Here is a 12,122-nt window from a genome sequence, read left to right as displayed (position 1 = left end):
TCTTTGTTAGTTTTAGAAATTGTAGTCATCAAAATTCTATCTCCACTAGCTAATAAACGACATGATTTTGGAAACCAAACAAAGAAAAGAGACCACCGATAAGATGGCTCTGAAAATAGCAGTAGCCCAGAATACTGGACTGAGCGTAGTTGGCACAGGATCTGGGCAGCGTGCTGGTGTGAAGTGGGTTAAGCTCCAGCTCCCCCTCACTCCCGGAGATTGTAAGAGGGTTTGGTGTAGGAAAAACCACTTTGAATTAAACAGGTCCCAGCAAACCCTGGGCCACTGAGAGCCAGCTGCCCACCAGGTGGAAGCAGAGCTGTTGGGGGCAGAAGCAAAGCTGCAGAGGGAATGGATCCAGGGCAGGGTGCAATCGTTTGCCCAGAGTTCTGTGTGTGGCCAGAGCAGAGTGCAGGACATCCGGGCACACAACATACACACACACACACACACACACACACACACACTACCAAGTGGAAGACACCCTGTGAGTGTGTGGTGGTGAGCTAGTGAAGGACAAGGTGAGAACTCTGTTAAAAACACTGGGCATGGACTTCTTCCCTGAAAGCATACTGAATCGTTGCCTACACCAGGGTGGGCTTTGGCCCCTGGGTCACATAAACCCCAGGGCCATCATGTTTGTGCTACCAGAGAAATTCCCAGTATCTGTCCCGACATAGGGTAACTAAGTGGACCAAGATTCAGTCCCACACATAGTAGGAGAAAAAGTGCACTTCTCCACCCAGGAAGGAGCCTGGGGATCCAATTGCCACCTCAACCCACAGAGACTAGCCAATGTCCTGTGACTGTGGCTTGAACATTTGCCACACCCCCAGCAACTCACAGATTTCTACTCCAGAAGTTCCCCAAAACTCTCTCCACATTCCTTACCTAGGCAAAGAGAAAATCTGGTCTTTTCAATCATAGTTTTGGATTTTGCTTATATATATTTTTTAGTGATGGTTAGTGTTGATCTCATTAGTTGTTACTGTTTACTTTTATACAAATTTATGATATTTAAAAAATTGCTAATTATATATTCTATTTTTTTACTTCTTTTTCAACACTCTCCTCTCTATTTTGATTTTCTTTCTCTTATCATTTTTCTTTTTCCCTCTTATTTATTTCTTTTCATTTTTTTGATATTTTATATTTTTTACTTTCTGTTTTAGCTTCTTTCCTTTTCCTTTGTCCTATATAGTTTATAATTAATTCTCCATCCTTTTCTTATTCTTGTTTCTGTTTTCTTTCTTACACTCTTTCTTCTTTCCTCTCTCTTTCCATTACTTTTAAATTAATATTTTGGTGGTATGGGGGATTGAACTAGCTAGAGATGCTCCACTACTGAGCTGCATCTCTAGCCCTTTTACTACTGCCTTTTACTTTTGAGAACGGGGCCTCCCTGGAAGGCACAGGCTGGCCTTGAACTTACCATCCTCTCTCAGTCTCCATTTGCATGGGTGCACCAATACACTGGGCTAAATTTACATTCTTTTAATTAATTAATTAATTAATTTTAATTAAGTATATATGACAACGGAATGCATTTTGATTCATTTTACACAATTACAGGACAACTTTATGTTTCTGTGGTTATACACGATGTAGCATCACACCATATGTACAGTCATATATGTACCTAGGGTCATGAAGTCTGTCTCATTCTACTGTCTTTCGTGTTCCCATGCACCCTCCCCATCCTCCCTCCTCTTTGCACAATTTCTTTTGTCTAATTGCTCTGACTAGATTTTCAAGGACTATGTTGAATAGAAGTGATGAAAGAGGGCATCCCTGTCTTGTTCCAATTTTTATAGGGAATGCTTTCAATTGTTCTCCATTTAGAATGATGTTGGCCTTGGGTTTAACATAGACAGCTTTTACAATGTTGAGGTATGTTCCTCCTATCCCTATTTTTTCTAGTGTTTTGAACATTAAAAGGTGCTGTATTTTATCAAATGCTTTCTCTGTATCAATTGATATAATCATATGATTATTATCATTAAGTCTATTGATGTGATGAATTATATTTATTGATTTCTGAATGTTGAACCAATCTTACATCCCTGGAATGAAGCCCACTTGATCATGGTGCACTATTTTTTAATTGTTTTTGTATGTGATTTGCCAGATTTTTATTGAGAATTTTTGCATCAATGTTCATTGGTCTTAAATGTCTTTCCTTTATGTGTCTCTGCCTGGTTTTGGTATCAGGATGATACTAGTTTTTTAGAATGAGTTTGGAAGGGCTCCTTCCTTTTCTATTTCATGGAATAATTTGAGGAGTATTGATATTAATTCTTCTTTGTAGGTTTTGTAAAACTCATCTGTGAATCCGTCTGGTCCTGGGCTTTTCTTGGTTGGTAGGCTTTTGATGGTGACTTCTATTTCCTTGCTTGAAATTGATCTGTTTAAATTGTGTATGTCCTCTTGACTCAGTTTGGGTTGATCATATGCCTATAGAAATTTGTGGGTGTCTTCAAGGTTTTCTATTTTACTGGAGTACAAATTTTCAAAATAGTTTCTAATTGTGTTCAATAGTTTCTGTCATTATATTTTATTTTTCATCACAAATTTTAGTAATTTAAGTTTTCTCCCTTTTTATTTTCATTAGAGTAGCTAAGGGTTTGTCAATTTTATTTATTTTTTCAAAGAATCAGCTTTTTGTTTTGTCAATTTTTTTGAATTTTTTCTTTAATTTCAATTTCATTGATTTCTGCCCTTATTTTAATTACTTCCTGTCTTCTACTACTTTTGGTGTTTGTTCTTATATGCCTAGGGCTTTGAGATGAAAAGGTGAGTTCGTTTATTTGTTGACTTTTTCTTCTTTTAATGAATGAACTCCATGCAATGAACTTTCCTCTTAGCACTGTCTTCATAGTGTCCCAAAGATTTTGATAAGTTGTATCAGAGTTCTCATTTACCTATAAGAATTTTTTTATAATGTTGTGAACAACCAATAAAAAAATAAAATTAAAAAAAAAGAATTTTTTAACTCCTCCCTGATGTCTCCTATTATCCATGCATCATTCAATAGCATGTTGTTTAGTCTCCAGTGAGCTCTCTCTCTCTCTCTTTCAGTGAGGAAGTCCACGGAACAAGGTAGAGGAGGGGGTAGCTGTGGAGTCACTAATCAAGACCTCTGGAGACCAAGCAGGAAGCAAGACTGATTTTATTGCACAATTACAATGTATATATACTCAGGCAGTAGCTAAGCAGATTATAGGCAGCCACCAATGCAATGTCTGCTAACTGTCCTTGCAGCCACCAATCTAGGAGTGGGCCATGGAGCAAGTGCAGGGACTGCAACACAGCCTCATGCCCAGGGTGTACCTACGGGGTAAGCAGCCTGCCTCTCGTTCGCCTAGCTCTAGGGGTGTAGCCTGCCACTCAGATGCCCTTAACGTAGGCCATGTAAGCAGTACTCCATGTACTTGTCCCCACACTCCAGGTGTTGGTATAGCTTCTCTTTTTAATTTTATTGTTGACCTCTAATTTCATTGTATTATGGTCTGATAGAATGAAGGATAGTATCTCTATTTTCTTGTATTTACTAAGACTTGCTTTGTGGAATAACATAGGGTCTATTTTGGAGAAGGATCCATGTGCTGCTGAGTATATATTCACTCGTTGATGGATGGAATATTGTATATATGCCTGTTAAGTCCAAATTATTGATTGTATTATTGACTTCAATGGTTTATTTGTTTAGTTTTTGTTTGGAATATCTATCCAGTGGTGAGAGAGATGTATTAAAGTCACTCAGTATTATTGTGTTGTTGTCTATTTGGTTCTTGTATTTGAGAAGGGTTTGTTTGACATACATAGACATTCCATTGTTTGGGTCATAGATATTTATGACTGTTATGTCTTGTTGATGTATGAATCCTTTAAGCAGTATGAAATGTCCTTCTTTATCCCTTTTCACTAGCTATGGTTTGAATTACACTTTATCTGATAGGAGGACGGAAACTCCTGCTTGTTTATGTAGTCCATGTGAGTGGTATATTGTTTCCCACCCTCTCACCTTCAGTCTGTGGAAGTCTTTCCTTGTGAGATGAGTCTCTTGAAGGCAAGAGACCTAACTAGGTCTTTCTTTTTAATCTTTTTTTAATCTAATCTGTTAGTCTGTGTCTTTTAATTGATAAGTTTAGGCCATTCACATTCAGGGTTATTATTGAAATATAATTTGTATTCCTGGATATTTTGATTTATTTTTGTTTTTTTAACTTGACTTGGTTTCTCCTTAGATTGGCCTTTCCTTTAGTGTAGTTCCTCCCTTTCTTGATTTTTATTGTCATTTTTCATTTCCTCCTCCTGGAATACTTTGCTGAGAATGCTCTCTAAAATGGGCTTTCTCACTGTAAATTCTTTTAACTTTTGTTTATCATAAAAGGTTTTTATTTTGTCATCAAATTTAAAGCTTAATTTTGCTGGATTTAAGATTCTTGGTTGGCATCAACTTTTTCTCAGAGCTTGGTAAATGTTATTCCAGGATCTCCTGGCTTTGAAGGTCTGGGTTGAAAAATCTGCTAAAATATGAATTGGTCTCCCCCATACATGATCTGATTTCTCTCTCTTGTGGCCTTAAGATTCTATCCTTATTCTGTATGCTAGGCATTCTGTATGATCTAGTCTGTTGGTGATGCTTTTTATTGAGTTTTTAATTTGGTTTATTGTTTCCTTCATTTCAAGAATTTCTGACTCTCTTTTCTTTCTTTTTTTTTAGAATCTCTAACTCTTTCTTGATGTAATCTTTTGCTACCTGTATTTGTTCCTTTATCTCTTTGTTGGTGTAATCAATGGTTGCCTATATTTGCCCATTTAGGTCATTCTTTAATTCACAGATCATTTTAATTATTTACATTCTGAACTCCTTCTCTGACATTTCATCAACTGTGCTGTCCATGGATTATGTTATTATAGTATCCTGATTGTTTGGGGCACTTTTTTTCCCTTGTTTTTTCATGTTGTCTGTGTCCTCCTTTCTTGCAGTGCAAATCTGAAGTATCACAGTTTGAACCCTATAATCTTGTAGTATATGTGCAGATTATCTACACCTTACCTTAGTGTTGAGCTTCCAGACCCTGCCAGTGACCTGTGATGCATACTACTGCAACTATAGGTGGTGGCAGCAATAGCAGAGATGACTCGAGATAGCAGCAGGGTTGTCCCAAGATGGATGCAACCTCTTTCAGAGATGATGAAAGGATGGGTCTTACAATGGCTTTGTGCTGCTTGTTCTGAGATGCAGCTACTTCTAGACCCTGTCTGTTGTCACCAGGTGGAAGCTACTATGTGGGAAGGGCTATAGTGATGGCTGCAGTGTCCTAAAATGAGGTGGGTTAGACCTGGGCTCTTGTGGGCTCCAGAGCAGGTCTGTGGGATGGACCTGGGCCAGGGCCTGAGCTCTTGCATGGGTCTTCTGGTCAGCAGGGTGGTCGTCTACATTCTTTATTGCCTAATTTCTTCAGAAATTTCTATAATATCACTTCTCATTTTTTCTCTTTGATTAATGGAGTTCTAGAAAATATTTTTGATTAGTTTTTATTATATATTAGTATATGGTTTGCTGCCAAGCTATCACATGAATATGGTTGTTCTCTCCTATCAAAGTGGCGCTGGGGACTGGAAATAGCACTTTGAGAATCTTAAGTGATTTGATGCTGAGATAAACTCTCAGCATGATGAACACTGTAAAGACAAAGAAGTTCACTTAAAAACCCCTCAGACAACATTGGAAGCTATAGCTCTTCCCCCAAAATGGACAAATATCAACATAAAAAATAAGGTAATAAAATGCTTCCAAAAATACCTTTAAAAAACTCCCCTAATAACTGAATCAGTGGATGCCAAACTGGAGAAGATGCTGGGGAAAGAATTAAAAAATCTGATTGCAAAAATGATCAATAAATTAAAGAATTAAGGAAGGAATTAAAAGAGATAATTTAGAATAAGAAATAACATTTTAATAAAAAGAGATTCTGAAAAAAGAAACAAACAAAAACTTGGGAAATGAATGACACAGTAATTCAAATTAAAATCTCAGTTAAAAGTCTTCAGTAGACTAGACCAAGCAGAAGACAGAACTTCAGAGCTTGAAGACAAAATGGCTGAACTGAAACATTCAGACAGTTCTCAAGGAAGGAAAAACCAGAAATGGGGATCAGACTCTATCTGGAATAAATTTAAGAGGCCTAATTTAAGGCTCATAGGTATTGAGAAAGTAGCAGAGATACAGGCTAATGGCACTAATAACCTATTCAGTGAAATAATAGCAAAAAAAAAATGCCTAACTTTGATAATGAGATAGGCATTCTGATACTGGAGGCATTTAAAACCCCAAATAGACAAGACAAAAAAGAACCTCTTGAAAATACATTAACATTATAATGCAATAAACAAACCCAGAATAAAGAAAGAATCTTAAAATCTGCAAGAGAAAAGGTCAAGTCACTTTTAAAGTTGAGCCAATTAGAATAACAGCAGATTTCTTATAAATAACCTAAAATTCTGGAGGTTGTAGAACAATGTGTTTTAAGCTCTGAATAAAAAAATGCAAATCTAGGCTGTTATATCCAGCAAAGTTATCCATAGAATCTAGGATGAAATAAAGCCTTCCAAGATAGCATAAACTAACAGAATCCATGACCATTAAGTCAGTACTGCAGAGGATAATTAAAGAAAGCCTACAAACTGAAGAAGATAAAAACAATCAAAAGAGTACAGAAAAGAACACATTTCTCCATAAGAGTTAAGAAAATGAGAAAAAGTTTAGATCAAATATTAGAAACCAAACAAAATGAAAAATGTAAATTGTATCATACTATGTAAATGGTATCAATTCTCCTTAAAAGATATAGACTGGCAGATTGGATTGAAAAAGAAGACCCAACTATATGTTGTCTGCAAGAAACACACCTCATCGGCAAAGACATCCACAGACTGAAAATGAGATGATGGAAAATGATATTCTATGCCCACAGAATCTGAAAAACAAGCAGGAGTAGACACTTCATATTGACAAAGTAGACATCAAACCAAAATTAGAAGAGATTAAGAAGGTCACTGCATATTGGTAAGGCAAATCCAACAAGAAGATACAATGATTATACACATTTGTGTCCTGAACACCAGTGAACCTAATTTCATAAAACAAAACCTACTTGATGTAAAGCTTCAAGTTGGCCCCAGTACAAGAGCAGTGTTTTGACTTTAACACATCTATAATACGCTAATAAAAAAAAAACCATTTAAAACACTATATCGCACAGCCATAGTGACAAAGCATGGTACTGGCATAAAAACAAAGACCACAGACCAATGGAACAAAATAGAAGACTAAGACAAGCTCACAAATCTATAATCGTCAGATTCTAGTTAAAGGTGCCAAAGGCACACATTAGAGAAAAAACAGCCTTTTTAACAACAACAACAAAAACCCTCTGCACTAAAATCAACTCAAAATGTACTAAAGACCTAAATATAAGGCCAGAAACTATGCAACTGTTAGATAAAAAATAGGTGAAACACTTCAACATACAGACAAAGGCAAAGGATCCCCAAAAAGGACCTTTTTCAGCTCAGGAAATAAGAGAAAGAATAACAATTGGGAGACATTAGATTAAAAACTGCATCAAAAGAAAATAACAGAGTGAACAACAACCTACAGAACGAGAGAAAAACCTTTGCCAGCCACTTTTACAGCAGAATATTAATATCTAGAACATATAAAAAGCTAAATAAACTCAACAACAACAAAAAGGTGCATGCCCTGATTGTAGGCTGAGACCATTAGAGGAAAGGGAAGAGGAGGGATGATAAGGAAGAAAAAAGATGAAATTATGTTATTGTATATGTAACACTATGGCATAATGAACCCCACCATTCTCTATAATTAATATGCAATAATTAATTAATAAGGCAACCTTAAAGTTAAAAAAGGAAATAAATGTTTGGGGTTATAGATATGCTAACTCCTCAGATTAGATCATCATAAAACATACATGTATTGAAACATCATATCACCACTCCACAAACATGTAGAATTATTATGTGTTAATCATAAATAAACTTAAAAAATTAGTGTTCCTGAGTTTATTATAAAAGTGATCACCATCACTAGGTGTCATTCATTCCTTCTTCCCAAGAAAGTTGACTTTTTTGCTTCATAAGTCTGAATACTTTCAAAACACTTTCAAAAAGATACTCTTTTATGAGCTGATTAATGTCAGACTTGAAATGTATTTTTGGTTTTCCAAACACTTTCTAGATTCTAATCTGAGAATCATGTAATATTTTTCTAACCAAAATGTCATGGCATTTAACCTTTCAAGACTCCCTCTAAATATAGTTTAAAAAGAAGTATTTGGGGAGTTCTTCAATTAACTAGGACTATCATTCACCTATTTCACCTACATGGATGTGAAATTCTGATTCTATATTATACACATGGTCATAATAAACACACTGAAGTGTTTGGATTTTTCCAAAGTTTTTTCTTTGTTTTGTTTTCTTTCTTCTTAGCTTAATATAGTGGAAAGTGAAAATTATTTATTCAGTGAAAATGTCATATTTTGTGAGTCATTCATTCAGCAGTGCTTGGTTAATTTGATTTTGTTGGGCATTTTTATAAATCTGATATATTTACCCAGAGGACTTTTGGCACTAGTAGCATATTAAAATCAGAAAAACATAACTATCTTGCCTAGGATTGGGAAGACTCAATTACATCCAGATGAGGGCCAAATCCAGTTCATATTTCCAAAGCAAATAAAATTAATTGTGTCAAAAATTAATCCTTTGGAGACTTCTGGAATGTGGCATCCTTGTGACCCTATTTTGCATTATCTGCATATTCCCCCATCATCCTTTTTGTCTTCCTTTTGGTTCATTAGTCTCTTTATTTCTGATTCATGTAGTTTTTCTGAACCCATTTTAGAAAGTAAGAATTGAGGTAAATACAGAGAGGATTTGAATTTTTTAAAAATCATGTTTTCCAAATCTTTACCTCATTCTTACTGAGTCCTACACTGATTTCTTTGGATTGGGAAGTCCAATACCCTCACTTATCCAGTGTGTTTTGTTAGAAACTCCTCCTTAAATACCCCTTGGCATCTTGTCTAAGAGGGCAGATTTGAGTGGCAGTGTTGGGTCACACACCTGGGCCATTATCCATGCAAGAAAAGGGGAGAGAAAACATGGCCACTGGGACTGTGGCTGACCATAATAGAAACCTAAATGACCTATGTGTACACGTGCCTGGGGCCACCCACGGGAGGGTGTCCTACTTGTGAGTATCTCCCATCTAATGTGGCTGAGCATGAAAAGTCGGCAAGCACTGGTTCAATCCTTAACTGATGCCTGCTTGGATAGTGCTCCCTGACTAACATCCCGACACACCCCATTCCCCGACTCACACTCACGTTCTCCACATTCTGTTCAGAACAGCCTTCTCCTTACATAAGGAGCTCAATACTTGCTCCCTCAAGGATTCGTCTTTTACCAATAAGACTCAATGACTCTTCAATGACTCCCCCAAGGCACTGTTTGTACCCACTGTCTTCATGTTGTTATGAGATGTCACAATAAAGTAAGAACTTGGATTTTTAAACCACACACACACACACACACACACACACACACGTTGTAAAGTTGTTATGGACTGGTCGCTCCCTCCCAGTTCACGTTGGATCCCTGGTATAGTTTGAATGTGAGGTGTCCTCCAGAAGCTCGCGTGTGGACAATGCAGGAGGGTTTAGTGAAAAAATGACTTGAGTTTTTACAGCCTTAACCTAATCAGTGCATTGATCCCCTGATAACAATTAACTGTGTGGTAGCTGAGGGCAGGTAGGGTGTATCTGGGGGAGGTGGGTCACGGGGGGCCTGCATTCAGGTTATATATTTGGTGAGATGAGCCTAGTTGCTCTCTGCTGTGTGACCATCATGTGAGCTGCTTCCCTCCACCACAATCTTCCGCCATAGTGTTCTCCCTCATCTCAAGCCCCAAGGAATGGAGCCTACTGTCTATCGACTGAGACTCTGAAACAATGAGCCTTCAAATAAACCTTTCCTCCCCTAAAATTGTTCTGGTTGAGTGTTTTACTCACAGCAGTGAAAAAGCTGACTAAAAGCAATCTCTATCCCCTAATATCATGGTATTAGGAGGAGGGTCTCTGGGTGCTAAGAAGGATTAGATGAACTCATAAGGATAGACCCTAATGAATGGAATTAGTGTCCTTATACAACTTCAAAGAGAACTTGCTTCCTCTCTCTGCCATGTGAGGATGCAGAGAAAAGACTGTGTTGGATCCCTGTTATAGTTTGGGATACAGACTTTGATCCAGCACCTCACATCCAAACTATCTGTGAAAGCAAGTGAGCCCTCACCAGACTGAGGATATGTCGGCACCTTGATCTTGAATTTCCCAGTATCCTGAACTGTGAGAAATGACTTTTTGTTTAAGTCACTTAGCTTATAAAATTATGTCATAGCAATCGTAGTTGACTAAGATAATAAAAGGTGGTCTTCTGAAATGAATGCTCATGGTCTAACCCCCCAAATCTCTGAATGTAATTTTATTTGGTTCTTTCCAAATTTAAATAAATTGTTTAAGTTAAAGATTTCCCTAAGTTAAGAATCTCACAATGGGACCATTCTGAACTACCTGGAGGGTCCTAGATCCAATGGCAAATATCTTTCGAAAAGACAGAAGAGAAGAATGCACAGACTTGTGAAGACAGGGATTGGAGTGATAGGGCACAAGCTGAGGATAGTTTATAGTCCCCAGAAGTTGGGAAAAGCAGGCAAGGATTATCTCCTCCCAGATCCCATTGAGGAGTGTGGTCCTACTCACACCTTGATTTCAGACTTCTGGCCTCTAAAACTTAAGGAGAATGAAATTTTGTAGTTTTAAGTTGCCCACTTTGTATAGTTTCTTGCAGTCCTAGGTCTAATATACCAAGGGAGGGAAACTTAGATTATGGCTCCAAAAATGTTACATTAAGCAAGCAAAAAAAAAAAAAAAAAGTACTCTGGTTTAGGAAAAACTAGGAGGGCTGGTATCCACTCTGGAGTGACATGTGAGTTGACATACATTCTGATTGGTTGAGAAGCATTTTGAGTGGCCAGTAGCTTGATCACACTGACTGCTAAATGTTTCAAATGTCACCTCCCTGTTTCTGCATCTGCCATTCAGCACAGCATGTGATTCATTATCAACATTTAGCAATATTGTATGAAGTGACAGAATAAATGGGTCTTCTACCAGCCATTCCACAAAACAGGTAATTATTCATTAATCCTAACTTAATTTGAACCATGGGCATTATTTCTAAAGTTGATTTTACTTCTTACTTTGGCTACTTCTAAGTTTAAACCACAGGACAAACAAGCAGCACATTCTTTTCAGCAAAAGAAACAATCTGTGAGGTAAATAGAGAGCCTATATCTTGGGAGCAAATGTTTACTCCTCACACATCAGAATCACTAGGGTATATAAAAAACTCAAAAAGCTGAACACCAAAAAACAAATAATCCAACCAATAAATGGGCCAAGGACCTGAAGAGACACTTCCCAGAAGATGATATACAATCAATCAACAAATACATGAAAAATGTTAATCATCACTAGCAATTAGAGAAATGCAAATTAAAACTACTCTAAGATTTCATCTCATCCAGTCAGAATGGCAGCTATTATGAAGACAAACAACAATAAATGTTGGCGAGGATGTGGGGAAAAAGGCACACTCATACCCTGCTGGTAGAACGACAAATTGGTGCAGCCAATATGGAAAGCAGTATAAAGATCTATTGGAAAATTGGGAATGGAACCACCATTTTACCCAGCAATCTCTCTCCTTGGTGTATACCCAAAGGACTTAAAATCAGCATACTACAGGGACACAGCCACATCAATGTTTATAGCAGGTCAATTCACAATAGCTAAACTATAAAGCCAACCTAGATGTACTTCAGTGGATGAATAGATTTAAAAAGTGGCATATATACACAATGAAATATTACTCAGCAAAAAAAGAGAATAAAATCATGGCATTTGCAGGTAAATGGATGGCGTTGGAGAAGATAATGCTAAGTGAAGTTAGCCAATCCCAAAAAAACC

This window comes from Urocitellus parryii, chromosome 1 (genome assembly GCF_045843805.1).
Source record: "Urocitellus parryii isolate mUroPar1 chromosome 1, mUroPar1.hap1, whole genome shotgun sequence".
In the NCBI taxonomy this organism is placed as follows: Eukaryota; Metazoa; Chordata; class Mammalia; order Rodentia; family Sciuridae; genus Urocitellus; species Urocitellus parryii.
Note: the sequence above shows the minus strand (reverse complement) of the source record.